Source organism: Nicotiana attenuata, unplaced genomic scaffold (genome assembly GCF_001879085.1).
Source record: "Nicotiana attenuata strain UT unplaced genomic scaffold, NIATTr2, whole genome shotgun sequence".
In the NCBI taxonomy this organism is placed as follows: domain Eukaryota; kingdom Viridiplantae; phylum Streptophyta; class Magnoliopsida; order Solanales; family Solanaceae; genus Nicotiana; species Nicotiana attenuata.
This window is the reverse complement of record NW_017671081.1, coordinates 309,832-325,940: the sequence shown is the minus strand read 5'-3', so window position 1 is coordinate 325,940 and position 16,109 is coordinate 309,832. Positions and strand designations below refer to the sequence as shown.

The 16,109-nt window shown below is 39.5% G+C and overlaps 1 long non-coding RNA gene across 1 annotated transcript; it reads left to right on the top strand.

Annotated features, from left to right (window-relative positions):
- The first annotated feature begins 11,169 nt into the window (after positions 1-11,169).
- Positions 11,170-14,068, top strand: LOC109205775. The gene is made up of 3 exons (XR_002064725.1): positions 11,170-11,462; positions 13,708-13,802; positions 13,921-14,068. It is a non-coding gene; the product is annotated as an uncharacterized LOC109205775 (long non-coding RNA).
- The last annotated feature ends 2,041 nt before the right edge of the window (positions 14,069-16,109 follow it).

The following is a 16,109-nucleotide window of genomic DNA, read 5'->3' as shown; positions in this document are numbered from 1 at the left end:
CACGAGTCGACCAGTCACGGTCGTACCGTTCGCGATCGCTACTCCCTTACGTTCCGCGATCGCGTAGGGCAATTTTGCCCAGCGAATTTTTAAGTTAAAAACAGAACAGTAGCACGGGATTTTTCATGAAATCACACGAAACCCTTTCTTCTCCAAGCACTTAGGCGTCCATTGAAGCTCCCTTTCATCAAAACTTCTTGGGTAAGCATTGTTCAACTTGCTTCCTTCAATTTCCTTCATTAATTAGTGAATTCCTAGCCCTAAAAACATGAAATCAAGGTAGAAATTATGGGTTTTGGGTAGAGTTAGGGTTTTGAGAATTTTGGGTGATTCAACCTCAATTTGGGGTCGAATCTTAAAACAAATTATATATTTGCACTCGTGGGGTTATGGGTGATCGGGTTTTGGTCCGAGCCTAGAGTTTGGACCATGTGGGCCCGGTGTCTAATTTTGGTATTTTTGGAATAATGCTAGAAAATTCATATCTAGGCTATGAGAAGTTGCAATTGAGTCTTTATTGATATTTTGAATCAATTATGCCTAGATATCACTGTATTGGAGGTGGAATCATGAGGTAAAGCGATAGTTGAGGATTAAGTGGATTTCAAGGCTTTGAGGTAAGTGTTTGGTTTAACCCTAGCTTAAGGTAATAGGAGTTGAGTCTTGTTGCTAATTGCTATGTGATCGAGTACGATGTATAGGCATGGTGACGAGTATCTATACATTGGTGTCTAGCATGACCCTGAGTCCTTATAATGTGATTATCATGAACTGATAATTCCATGTTTATTGGAGTATTTCTATATGTTGTGAATAACATGTGAACGGTAATATAATCATTTGATTTCCTGGGAGCATAGGCTCGAATTGTGATACGAATATTGAAAGTATATGAAATGACTTGTTTCATTGAGGAGCGTCGGCTCCAGTTGTAGAACGAATTGTGACAGTACAAGTGATAATTGAACCTCTAGAGCATCTACTCGAGTTGTGAAGAGGAGAGATCATTATGTTGCCCCCTTGACGGGCTATACTGTTTATTGTGATTCCTCTGTATTGTGTTCTTGGCGGATACTAGGGTCGCTTAGGTTAATGTTTCCTTATGTCGTGGGATGAATATAGTTATAGCTGAGATGGTTAAGTAACGTAATAGGCTAGCTATCAATGGGGTGGTTAGGTGAGGTAATCGGTTAGATATAGCTGAGATGGTTAAGTGTGGTAATAGGTTGGGTATAGCTGTGGTGGTTAGATGTTGGAACTAATGTGGTTATAGTAATCCCCTTGCCGGAATATTTGAGAGGATGTTTTGTTCCCTTACCGGGAAGTCGTATATTGTAGTTTGTAACAGAATATGAGATAAGAAATCTCTTGGAGCTTGGGCTCCAGTGATATCGTGAGATAAGAAAAGTAAGAAAGAGAAAGCGTTGTTGATTATTCCCTTGCAGGGACGTTTGGTTGAACTTGTTGGATTCTTTCCCTTGCCGGGATGTTTGTCAAATATTTGCTTATTTTTATGCCCCTTAATTGTGAATGTTGTTTCAGGAGTCGGACCGCAACAATGATATTGAGGATCGGGTTGCGCGCCGCAACAATGATATTGAGGATCGGGTTGCACGCCGCAACAATAAAATATGAGGATCAGGTTGCGCGCCGCAACAATGATACATGATAAATGATATGGGTCGGGTTGCACGCCGCAACAGTGGTATTTGTGGAGCGGGTTGCACGCCGCAACAATAGTAATTGTGGAGCGGGTTGCACGCCGCAACAATAGTAATTGTGGAGCGGGTTGCACGCCGCAACAATAGTAATTATGGAGCGGGTTTCACGCCGCAACAGTTATTGAGGCTATGTGTTTATATTTGAGTATTGATTCTTTATTCTTTGTGAACCTACGCTGTTTTTAGTTGTTACTCTGGATTGTTGTTAATATTGTATCTCCCCTTAGCATGTTTCCCCTCCCATTTTGTTAATTGCCTTGTATTCGATTTCCGCTGTATATTTATGACTGCACAGGTTTATGTGGTGTCCGGTCTAGCCTCGTCACTACTTCGCCGGGGTTAGGCTAGACACTTACCAGCACATGGGGTCGGTTGTGCTGATGCTACACTTCTTTGCATTTTTGCACAGGTCCAGGTTTTAAGGAGCAGCAGCAGTAGTAGTTCGGGAGCAGACTTTCCTATTCACGAGACTGAGGTAGCCTTGCAGGCGTCCACAGGCCCGGCGTCTCTTCCTTATGTTTTCCTTTTGACTGTTGCCTCATTGTTTTTGAGACAGACAGCTGTTATATTTCTTTCAGACCTTTGTATTTAGTTTATTCTTAGTGGTTCGTGATTAATGTGACACCAAATCTTGGGTAGAGGCTATTGTTGACTATTCCGCGTTTTGATTCAGACTTATAAATTAGACTTCCGCTATTATTATTATTATTAAATTCCATGTTTCTTATTGATGCTATGGATTGTTAACCGATTTATTTATTAATGAAAGGTAAATAAGTTGGCTTGCCTAGCTACCACGAGTAGGCTCCATCACGATCCCGATGGTGGGAAATCCGGGTCGTGACAAGTTGGTATCAGAGCACTAGGTTACATAGGTCTCACAACTCACGGACAAACTTAGTAGAGTCCGAGGGGTAGGTACGGAGACGTCTGTACTTGTTCCCCAGAGTCTATTGAGTTAGGAAAACCTCTCATTTGTTCTTTCTTGTCATGCGATTGGTTTCTCAAATGCTGACTGAATTTCTACTCCGTTCTTTCGCGAATGGCGAGGTCATGTACCGCTTCTTTAGCTGAGCAGCAACACAGACCAGTGATAGATCAGCTACGTCTTCGGAGGCTTCGTGGAGATAAAGGTATTAGAAGTGGATGTAGAGATGCGAGAGGTGGAGGTAAAGGTATTAGAGGTGGAGGTAGAGATGCGAGAAGTGGAGGTAAAGGTATCAGAGGTGGAGGTGCAGGTACTGTTCTGGCTTGTGGTAGAGAAGCTTCAGTCCTAGTTTGCACCGTATCGGGTCATGCCCAGTGATTCTTCGAGTGCCTTGTTTATATGTCTACGCCGGTGAGTGATTTTATTGTGGTGGACTACGACCATTGTTCACGTATAGTGGTTATTGGCGGTTTTGAGACCCGTGTTGATTTACTGCCTTTAGATATGGTGGAATTCGACGTCATATTGTGGATGGATTGGTTGTCCCCGTATCATGCCATCTTAGATTGTCACGCTAAGACCGTGACCTTGTCTTAATTGCCCCGACTAGAGTGGAGAGAGACCTCAGGTCATGCCACTCGCAGAGTTATTTCATGTGTTAAGGCTCGACGCATGGTCGAGAAGGGGTGTTTGGCTTATCTGGCTTATGTCCGTGGCTCCAGCGCAGAGGTTCCTTCTATTGACTCTGTTCCTGTTATTTGAGAGTTCCCCGAGGTGTTTCCTTCAGACCTGCCGAGTATGTCGCCCGACAGGGATATTGACTTTTGTATTGATCTGGCTCCGAGCACGCAGCCCATTTCTATTCCGCCGTATCGCATGGCGCCGCCAGAGTTAAATGAGTTAAAGGACCAGTTGCAGGATTTACTAGAGAAGGGTTTTATCAGGCCTAGTGTTTCTCCTTGGGGTGCGCCGGTGTCATTTATGAAGAAGAAGGATGGTTCGATGCGGATGTGTATTGATTACCGGCAATTGAACAAAGTGACGGTCAAGAATAAGTACCCACTGCCGAGTATTAATGATTTGTTCGACCAACTTCAGGGTGCCAGGGTATTCTCCAAGATTGACTTGGGATCTGGCTACCATCAGTTGAGGATTAGGGCATCCGATGTCCCTAAGACAGCCTTCCGCACTCGGTATGGGCATTACGAGTTCCTGGTTATGTCATTTGGATTGACCAATGCCCCAGCAGCATTTATGGAGTTGATGAACCGAGTGTTCAGGCCATATTTGGACATGTTCGTGATAGTCTTTATTGATGATATTTTGGTGTACTCCCGCAGCCAGGAGGAGCACGAGCAGCACCTTAGAGTGGTTCTTCAGACTCTGAGGGATAGTCAGTTATATGCCAAGTTCTCCAAGTGTGAGTTCTAGCTGAGTTCAGTTGCATTCCTGGGTCACGTTGTATCAGCTGAGGGTATTCATGTGGACCCAAAGAAGATAGAGGCAGTCAAGAATTGGCCTAGACCAGCATCAGCTACAGAGATTCAGAGTTTCTTGGGGTTGGCAGGCTACTACAGACGGTTCGTGGAGGGATTTTCATCTATTGCAGCCCCGATGACCAGATTGACCCAGAAGGGTGCCCAGTTCAGATGGTCGGATGAGTGTGAGGCGAGCTTTTAGAAGCTCGAGACAGCTCTGACTGCGGCACCGGTGTTGGTTCTGCCCACAGGTTTAGGGTCCTATACTGTTTATTGTGATGCTTCCCGTGTTGGGCTTGGAGCAGTGTTGATGCAGGATGGCAAGGTCATTACCTATGCTTCGAGGCAGTTGAAGATTCATGAGAAGAACTATCTAGTGCATGATTTGGAGTTGGCAGCCATAGTTCACGCCTTGAAGATTTGGAGGCACTATTTATATGGCGTGGTCTGTGAGGTGTTCATTGATCACAAGAGTCTTCAGTACTTGTTCAAGCAAAAGGAGTTGAATTTGAGGCAGAGGAGGTGGTTGGAGTTATTGAAAGATTATGATGTCACCATTTTATATCACCCGGGGAAGGCCAATATGGTGGCCGATGCATTGGGTAGAAAGTCAGCCAGCATAGGTAGTCTTGCTTATATCCGGTCAGCCAGAGACCGCTTGCTTTAGATGTTCAGGCTTTGGCCAATCGATTTGTGAGATTAGATATTTCTGAGCCTAGCAGAGTGTTAGCTTGCACGGTCGCTCGTTCTTCTTTATTGGAGCGTATCCGTGACCGGCAGTTTGATGATCCCCATTTGTGTGTCCTGAGAGACATGGTGCAGCGTGGAGGTGCCACGAAGGTGACCTTAGATGATGATGGTGTTTTGAGATTGCAGGGGCGAGTTTGTGTGCCCAATGTTGATGGGATTCGAGAATTGATCTTAGCGGAGGCCCATAGTTCTCGGTATTCTATTCACCCGGGCGCTGCGAAGATGTATCTGGACTTGCGGCAGCATTATTGGCGGCGTAGGATGAAGAAGGATATTGTTGTGTATGTGGCTCGGTGTTTAACTGTCAGCAGGTCAAGTATGAGCATCAGAGGCCCGGTGGGTTGTTTCAGAGGATTGAGCTCCCCGAGTGGAAGTGGGAGAGGATTACCATGGATTTCGTTACTGGACTTCCGTTGGCTCGGAAGAAGTTTGATGCCATTTGGGTCATTGTTGATAGGCCGACCAAGTCAGCGCATTTCATTCCAGTGGCAGTCTCCTATTCATCCGAGAGGTTAGCTGAGATTTATATTCGGGAGATTGTCCGCCTTCATGGTGTGCCGGTATCCATCATTTCGGACCGGGGTACGCAGTTTACCTCGCGCTTCTGGAGAGCAGTTCAGCAAGAGTTGGGCACCCAGGTTCAGTTGAGCACAGCATTCCATCCTCAGACGGACGGTTAGTCCGAGCGGACTATACAGATTTTGGAGGATATGCTCCGAGCTTGTGTCATTGATTTTGGAGACTCGTGGGACCAGTTTTTGCCTTTAGCAGAGTTCGCCTACAATAACGGCTACCAGTCCAGCATTCAGATGGCCCCATATGAGGCGTTGTATGGTAGGCGATGTCGGTCTCCAGTCGGATGGTTTGAGCTGGGAGAGGCTCGGTTATTGGGTACAGACTTAGTTTAGGAGGCCTTAGATAAGGTCAAGATCATTCAGGAGAGGCTTCGTTCAGCTCATTCTAGGCAGAAGAGTTATACAGACTGTAAGGTCCGAGATGTAGCTTTTATGGTTGGTGAGCGGGTATTACTCCGGGTGTCGCCTATGAAGGGCGTGATGAGGTTCGGAAAGAAGGGCAAGCTTAGCCCTAGGTACATTGGTCCATTTGAGATTCTTGATCGAGTGGGAGAGGTGGCTTATAGACTTGCATTGCCACCTAGCTTATCAGCCGTGCACCCAGTTTTTCATGTGTCTATGCTTCGGAGGTATCACGACGATCCTACCCATGTATTAGACTTCAGCACTGTCCAGTTGGACAAAAATTTATCTTATGAGGAGGAGCCGGTAGCTATCCTAGACCGGCAGGTCCGACAGTTGAGATCTAGGAGTTTTCCCTCTGTTCGTGTTCAGTGGAGAGGTCAGCCCCCTGAGGCCTCGACCTGGGAGTCCGAGTCCGATATGCGGAGTCGTTATCCGCATCTGTTCCCCGACTCAGGCACTTCTTTCTTTTGTTCGTTCGAGGACGAACGGTTGTTTTAGAGGTGGAGGATGTGATGACCCAAAGGGTCATCACCTATTTCCTCATCCATTTCGTGCTTTCGAGGCCTTAAAACCTCATTTTTTTACTTGCCTCGATTTGCGTGCGCAGTCCGGGCGCGTAGCCGGAAAGCTTTTATGTTGAAATATGTGGATTCCATGAAAAATTCGAAGAATTTTGATATTAATATGATTAAAGTTGACTATGGTCAACATTTTTGGTAAACTGACCCGGACCCGAGATTGGACGGTCCCGGAAGGTCCGTAGAAAAATATGGGGCTCGGGCATGTGCCCGGAATCGAATTCCGAGGTCTAGAGCCCGAGGAAAGAATTTTTCTGTGAAATTGTTTTTCTGAAATTATTAAGGAAAATGGAAATGAAAATTGATTAAAGGACTATGGTATCTGGATCGTATTTTGGTTCCGACGCCCGGTACAAGTCTTAATTATGTGTTAAGCACTTTCTGTGATGTTTGGTCGAAATCAGACGTCATTTGACGTGTTTCGGACCTAAATATCTAAAGTTTGAAGTTGATGAAGTTATAATGAAAAATCATGAGTTTTGAGGCTTGATTCTATGTATATGATGTTATTTTGGCGATGTGATCGCGCGAGTAAGTCCGTAGGATGTTTTTGAGGTTGTGTGCATGTTTGGTTTGGAGCCCCGAGGGCTCGGGTGAGTTTTGGATAGGCATCGGATTGCATTTCTCATGTTTTAAAAATCTGGTATGCTGGCTTCTGCAATTTTCGCAAATGCGAAGGGAAGACTCGCAATTGCGAGCTCGCAAATGCGAGCACTGCTTCGCAATTGCGAAGTCTGGAGAAAATGGGGCACTGTCGCAAATGCGATGGGTAGGCTCGCAAATGCGAAGGGGGGGAGGTTCGCAAATGCGATGCCTCTTTCGCAAATGCGAAACCCCGCCTGTAGGCCCAGTGTTCGCAAATGCGAACCAAGGATCGCAATTCCCAGCCCTGTCATGTTCGCAAATGCGAACCAAGGCTCGTAATTCCCATATCCGAGGCCCAGCAAATTTTATACTTAGACGAATTTCAACCCTCTTTTCTTCATTCTTTCAAAACCTAAACACCATAGGCGATTTTGCAAGAACAATCTTCATTCCAAATCATTTGTAAATCAATTTTTACTCAATTCTTTTAATCTTTAACATCATTTAACATGTTTTCCACTTAAAATCAAGGATTTTCATGGGTGAAATTGGGTTTTTGGGTAGAACCTAGGTTTTCCATAAATTGGGGAGCTGGACCTCGATTTGAGGTCCGATTTCAAAATAAATTATATATTTGAACTCGTGGGGGGAATGGGAAACCGGATTTTGGTTCGAACCTCGAGTTTTGGCCACGTGGGCCCGGGGGCGTTTTTGGAATTTTTGGGAAAAACTTGGAAAAATTATTTTTATGCATTCCAATTGATTCATATATTTGTGATTAGATTCGAGCGAATTGGAGGTGGAACCGCGAGGTAAAGCGATAGTTGAGGATTAAGTAGATTTCAAGGCTTTGAGGTAAGTGTTTGGTTTAACCCTAGCTTGAGGGAATAGGAGTTGAGTCTTGTTGCTAACTGCTATGTGATCGAGTACGATGTATAGGCATGGTGACGAGTATCTATACATTGGTGTCTAGCATGACCGTGAGTCCTTATAATGTGATTATCATGAACTTATCGTGAATTTCATGTTTATTGGAGTATTTCCATATATTGTGAATAACATGTGAATGGTGATATGATACTTTGATTCCTAGGAGCATTGGCTCGAACTGTGATACGAATATTGAAAGTATATGAAATGACTTGAATCTGTGGAGCGTTGGCTCAAGATGGTAGAGTGGATTATAAGATAAGAAAAGTAAGAAGGAGAAAGCGTTGTTGATTATTCCCTTGCCGGGACGTTTGGTTGAACTTGTTGGTTTCTTTCCCTTGCCGGGATTTTTGTCAAATATTTGCTTATTTTTTTTATGCCTCTTAACCGTGACTGTTGTTTGGGGAGTCAGACTGTTAAATGATGTGGATCGGGCCGCAACAATAATATGTGAGGATCGGGTTGCGCGCCGCAACAATGATACATGATAAATGATGTGGGTCGGGTTGCACGCCGCAACGGTGGTATTTGTGGATCGGGTTGCACGCTGCAACAGTGGTATTTGTGGATCGGGTTGCACGGCGCAACAATGGTAAATTGTGGACCGGGTTGCACGCCGCAACAGTTACTGATACCATGTGTTTATTTTGAGTATTGGTTCTTGCTCACTGTAATTCTAAGCTGCTTTAGTTGGTTACTTTGGATTACTGTTAATATTGTTATCTCCCCATAGCATGTTTCCCCTCCCACATTGTTACTTGCTGGTATTTCGATTCCGTTGTATATTTATAGCTGCACAGGTTCATGTGGTGTCCGGTCTAGCCTCGTCACTACTTCGCCGGGGTTAGGCTAGTCACTTACCAGCACATGGGGTCGGTTGTGCTGATGCTACACTTCTGTGCATTTTTGCACAGGTCCAGGTTTTGAGGAGCAGCAGCAGCAGTAGTACGGGAGCATGATTTCATTTACACGAGACTGAGGTAGCCTTGCAGGCGTCCGCAGGCCCGGCGTCTCTTCCTTATATTCTCTTTAGACTGTTGCCTCATTGTTTTCGAGACAGACAACTTATATGTTTCTTTCAGCCCTTTGTATTTAGTAAATTCGTAGCAGTTCGTGAGTAATGTGACACCAAATCTTGGGTAGAGGCTATTATTGACTATTCCGCGTTTTGATTCAGACTTATAAATTAGACTTCCGCTATTATTATTATTAAATTCCATATTACTTGTTGATGCTATAGATTGTTAACCGATTTATTTATTAATGAAAGGTAAATAAGTCTAGCTACCACGAGTAGGCGCCATCACGATCCCGATGGTGGAAAATCCGGGTCGTGACACACTGCCTGTATAAGTCCCGTTAGTTTAACTTATATTTTATTTATTAAAATTTAAATAATATTATTAAGAACAACAGAATAAAATTTAAAATAAAAAATATTTCAACAGTAATAAATTATATATCTTCTCATATATTATAAAAAGAAAGCGAATACTAAATATTTGCTAATATAATAAAGAAAAATACAGAATAAAAAAGTTATTCACTGACTATATAAGTACTTGATTTAATGGAGATTTCATTATTGAGTATATCGTATTGACAAACAAGATGACAAATGAATTTTATTAAAACAATACGATCTAATAGGATCAAACAAGACTGATCATAATTTAATTTAATTTATATTTTTATTATTATTGACCGCGCATCGCGCGGGTACGACTACTAGTAAATTGAAACCGAGGGAGTAGTAAATATGAACTCATAACTATAAAAATATATGGAGTGCAATTCTAAGAACCTTAACGGCTAGAACTTAAATCTTGGATCAAACCTCTGTTTAGACATGGTATAAACGTATATGCCGCTATGTAAATAAGGGTTTTGTTAATTATTCGAATCATGGAATTGGTTTATACCTGAATACTATAAGAATATTCTTTGGTGCCTTTTTTGTGTGAAATTGGGTCTTTTTCAATACATGGACAGAGTTAGGGAGTCGGGCCTTAAGGAAAACTTGTCCCACAAAATGAAATATATGATCACAAGATAATCAATTTTAAGGTTTATTCAGTGGAAAATATTTTGTGTTAGTCTGATCCTTTTAGATAAGTAACCTAAATAGTTGTTCACGTAATTGTTTAAACTAAAAATAGCAAGTAGATATATAATTCATATATAATATGTGTATGATCATATATAATCTATGTATACCATCTAAAAAAAATAAAGAGTGAATCCGGTTGGCTATTTGTGTAAACATCTATCTATATAGAATAACAAAGGCAAAACTAACACATGTCAAAAATTAGGACAACTCTCTAAGATGGTTGGAGTTTCAAATTCAAACTAAAAATCAGGAAAATAAAGTTAAATTTATCAAATTTCAAAAACTTCCAATCCTCCCACGATTGTGTTTTTGCAGTTAATCTCATTATTATTATTATTATATTATTATTATATTAGATATTAGATTATTAGACTTGCCTATTAAAGATAGAATTCCTTCCCCTTTTTTTGGTTGGCTGTTATAAAAATAAATCCTCCCACTTTCTTAGTTGGTCGTTTTTTACTCAACAACTACCCTCTCATATTTGTAATTATATTTTTATAAATAAAATTTAACAAAAAAAAAGGAGGAAACAGTTTTTAAAAAAATATCCGGCCATGTTTGAAGTTGGCCGTTTTTCTTTAACAACTGCCCAAAAAAAGGAGGAAAACAGACGGATTTTATCCCACGACTGATCGTGCTCCCAAACGTGGGCTTCCAACCAAAAATCCATATTTTATCTATACCTCCATAACTGATTAATTTATGCGCTTTATATTTTCAAAGGCTTTTTAACTTCATATTTTATCTGCTCAATATACCAGTCTGATTACAATTGCTTTGCAAATATGGTTACACAACTTCATGATATCAAACAAATTTCAGGCAACTCGATGCAATGGAATCTCAAAGTTAGGGTTGTTCGAATGTGGATAATGCCGGATCACTTTAAACCGGAAATACCGTATTCAATTGAATTGGCTTTACAGGATTCGAAGGTAACATATTCAACTTTCTCATATTTTTAAACTTCCGTTTCTCTGAAGTAATTCTGAACTAACCCTCATGACACGAAAACATACTCCGTAAGGTGATATGGAAAGAGCTGCAACAGAACATAATGACATTAAGTTATTGTGCATTAGTCCCAATTCATAAGGTGCATATCCATGATATAACTTTATTGGTCTTGAAGGTAATAAAATATCAGCATTTGACTAACTTCTATAATCTAGAGGTTCAACTTGCAATTGCTGAAGCCAAAAAGGAGCTCCTGGAGATGCATCACACCTTTATATTTCAAGCTGGGGAGCAGTAGTATGCTGAATTTGTAGCACATGCTATGTTGTTGGAATCTGAGATTCAGACTGCTGCTCCAAATCAACTGCTGGACTGCTTAAGCCACTGCTTCAAATTTGGCACTAGTACTGGAGATGATGTTCATCGTAAGCTTTCAAAGGTGATTGGATATCTACCTTGTCTGTGTACTTATGATATCATATCCTCATTATAATATATCTAGATGTTTTGTCTCTTCTTTTTCTAAAAGATAATTGAAATACTAATTTCAATTCGCGACGTCTTTTTCATTCACAAACCTTATTTCGCCAGATGCTCTGCTCATTTAATTTAAACAGTTATGCTGTTACCTTGCTCTCTTTTTCTTCGAAGGTATGGAGTTTATACCTTGGCGCGAAATTTAGTGATTCTTATGGTTGATGTAGAATTACTTAAACATTAACTTTATGTATCTCTAACGCATGATTGTACATCTTTCTTTGATAATATGTCACTGAGGCATGTATGTTTGAAATGAAGCTTCTTATGCCCTCCAATATAATGAATTTGCTTTAACTTACCATTTGTTGCTGCAGTTTTCTTCGTCCTCCTCTCTTTAGAATATCAAAATAGTATCTTCAATTTTCTTTTGCCAGATTTGTTTGTTACTTCCAGTAATAATAATCTGCATATCTGCATGTGGAAGGGACAATATGTACATAGGAACCGATCTTTCTGATATTCACGATATTACTTTTAACTACGCAAGTCATTCAGCTAGAGTTAGCTCTTTTGTTCTGCCTGGACCAAAGTTTTGAGCCAAGAATTGTATTCACAGGGAAACTATTCTGTAGATTATAAACACAACCAGAAGTCTATGCAACTAAACTTTGTAATAGAAACTAAACATTAAAAATATAACTTCCTATATTTTGGTATATGACTTTTTGTATTTAATAAAATTGAACTATTACCATGAAACATACATGAAGAACATGATTTCGGCAACTTTGTGGGATGAACTTGTGGATCAAATTCAACCATAATTTAATGGATCTATGATGAGTAAGGATTTAGTGAATAAAGCTGTGGAAAGACTGAAAAGTTGTGGGGTACAATTGCTATGCATGTGAAAGATTGAGCTTTTTGCTGGGATGATGAAAATAATACTGAAAAAGCATTGAAAAATATAAACTTTTGGGATTAAAAAATGAGAGCTTGCAGCTGTATCGTGGACTGTTGGGGCTGAGAAGTCTTTCCTACTTGCATAAATACTTGGTTAGGTGCACAAGTAGCCGGGTCGGGTATGACTCTCTTCCTTCTATTTGTTTGATTAATACATAGTTAATGTAGGGTGCCAATTTTTGCTTCTTATTGTTACCTCTTTTATGTGTTACAACAAAAAAAAAAAAAAAAAAAAAAAAAAAAACAATATAGACTATTAAGCTATTACCTCTACAATACAATTTGTCTTCTTATTGATGGTCTGCTACATTCTCATTGGTGTATTGTTTGATCTTCACTGAATCAGAGGTTTTACTGGTCAATAAAGTCAGACTACTGTGCTTCATTTCTTTGGCTCTAAACCTTAGTATTCTTTCATTCTAATGAACTTAAAGCATGTAATGGAAGCACCATTACATTGCATTAGCTGATTAGTTAATTTACACTTGCATAGCATATTTCACAATTTTTGGCTTGGTTGTCTATTGTTATGGATTAATAGTCCTAAATGCAAGCAAACTCAATTATTTTGTCAGTCTTGAGCTGAAATTAGTTCATGTTATCCTCAGCTGAAGCTCTTGGTTCTATTGCATTCAGTAACCATCTTTAAAAAATTAATATTTTTATAATGACACTTGCTCTCAAATATAGTCCCTGATGATTGGTTTGATATGGTGGAGCATGTATCCAATTACAATAACAAGAGGACTAAAGTGAGCATGGATCTTTTATTTAAAGTATTCTTATTGAATATTCTGTCAATTGTTCTTCACTATAATTTCTCACGTTGTTTTTTATAATATAATTAAAGAACTATGGAGGTAAATTTACTTTGGCTTTTCTGGTGATTGGTGCTGCAAGAACTACTATAATGTTGTTTATATATTATATCCATATTATTTTCAACAGTTTAGGAACAATTAATTTTTTTCTTATTAACTCTTACATTCCATGAACTTGCATAGTGTACAGGCGGATCACTAAAGTATCAAGGTGTCTAAAATTAGATTCTAAAATGAGATTCATATCAAGGCGGACCACTAATTTTTTTGGCAATCCATCTGCTATCATTACGGCAATGCATTATGTAACAAATGCAGCCATACTTTTTATTTTGATAGGAAAGATACAATAAGTTTATAAAATTTATTCTTATGTTTTATTTGTGATTATATTTTTCGTTTTAATTTGGTCATTTACAGGGAGGTTTGATTATCAATGATTCTCCTAAGCGACAACTCTATTGTAAATGTTGCTCGATGGTCTGGAGCTACTATTTACGTTTTTCAACATAACAGTAAGTTTTTGCAACTTGGGCTATGCCCTTTTTAGTCATAACATGTTTATAGAGTGAGTTCATCTTATTTCGTTTTAATGCTTTGCTTGGACCTAACTTCTTTAAGATTTTTTAATAGGTGAAGGTTTTGAAAAAACATAATTACGAGGGACAATCCATAACACACGCGCCATGGAAGAATATAATTGTTAATTATGAGGCTATAAAGAACATTATTGGACTTCAGGAAATAGTTGTATGTTTCTTCATTGTGTTTCCTTATTACTTTATTATACGAATATCCATTACATTTATATGTTCCAAAAAATAATAGCATTTCCATATTCTTTTTTATCTACCGTCTTTCCCAACATATATTTTCTTATAAAAAGTTCTTATATTTATATTCTCTGCGCAACGCGCGGGTACGGATACTAGTTTGATATAGAATTTAGATCTCCAATTTATGTTTGCATGCCGAATGAATAACTTGGGCCTAACTCAGAAATGGTTAACTCAATTTTCTTTGGAAATGGGTCAAAGCTAAACCCAGCCTAGAATTAAATAAGGGACCTTTACGTAAATAGCCAATCAGATCACAGTTACTTTTGGAAACTTTACATTGCATAGCCCCCACCAAATAATAGTAGCCGACAGTATTTATATATATTAATGTATAATATACATATTTTCGTCATAATTAGTGCATATCTTTTTTTATATATATTTGGCTAGCATATACCATTATTTTCGGCTGACTGGCCATATGTGTTAAAAGCCCTTTATTTTTTCTAATCGCTATACGTATATTATATATCGTTTATAACCGATTATACATATATTATACAAGATTTTTTATATGTATATATAAATCCATCAACTATTTAGGTTTAAGTAGTTGGATGAGCGGCTATTTGGCACAAAGTAGGATTGAACTAAAACTCGAAGGTTGGGACTTGAGTTGGAAATCCGTGGCTGCTAAGTATCAATGGCAAATCACTGTAGCCCAATCTCGCTTTGGATTCTGGTCAAATCAAGACTTAGTAATTTGTGTTCTTCTTCGAGTTTCAATATGAAATTCAGTCAAAATTAAGTTTAATCTTCACCAAACACCCTTAAAATTGAGATATAAACTCCAACAAATATTCTCAGTTGTCTGCAACAACACCCAATCCAAACAAATAATAATTTTTGAAAACCCAAATTCGAATTCAAAGCTTTGAACCTTTTTAATGGTTGTCAATGGTGCAGAATCAAACATCTTCAAAATTTATTGATTGACAATTTTAATTCGAACATCAATTGTGCAACATGCTATTAAAACGATTGAAATCCTTTGATGAATTCCATTAGAACTCTATACAACAATAAAACAAATAGAGAAGGAGAATAGAGAGACGAAGAGAGAGGGGGGGGGGGGGGGGACAAGTATAAAGGGATAAGGAAATAACTGATATTTCTTGTTCAATTTCTAATATAGAGGGATACTCATTTAAAACTTATTTGTATATAATAGTGATGATAAGCTATAATTACGTATTTTAGTCGTTTTTTACACTCTAATTTACTGCACTTTAATTGAGTTTGAGCTTTAATCGCTAGTGTTTTGCACTAAATATGTATTTTATGCCTTGTAGGAGTAATTCCGAGCTATGTAGATAATGGAATGAATTCAAGTGATTTGGAGCTTTGAAGTCTAAGTAAAAGCCCAAGGAATTAAGCCGGTATCGTGTTCGGGGGTCGTGTACCAAGTCTGGATGTTAAAAGAGGACGAAACAAGTTTACTCTGAGAAAATTGCACTGCTGCGCCGCATAGGGCGCCGCAAGGCGCGGCGCGGCGCAGCAGTGTAAAATGGTGCCTGACTTGAAAATATGAAGCTGCAGCTAAAATGCACCAACGCGCCGCGTGGTGCGGCGCAACCTGCGGCGCGGCTGTTCAACTTTTACAGAGCGAAGTCCTAGTTCGCGCAGAAAAGGTTTTTTTCGTCTGGGCCCGACCCTACTTGGTATAAATACATGTAAAAACGCTATTTTGAGAGGTAGGATAGATTTGAGACATAGATTCGACCTAAGGAGGCAAGAACACATTGAGAGCAAGGCGGAGAATTCTTCTACGAGTTTTTCCTTCCTCTTCCTATTTTTCATTGTTGGTTATGACTTTTAGTATTGTAGTTTTACATGCTATTATGAATAGCTAATTTGTTATCTAGGGTTTTGATGGAACCTTTTGTAGGATAAATTCTTGTTATTTTTATATAATTGAGCCGTAGTATTTTCTCTATTTGTTCAACTACGTGTTTGTTGTAGTTAATTGATAGGATCCTCAAT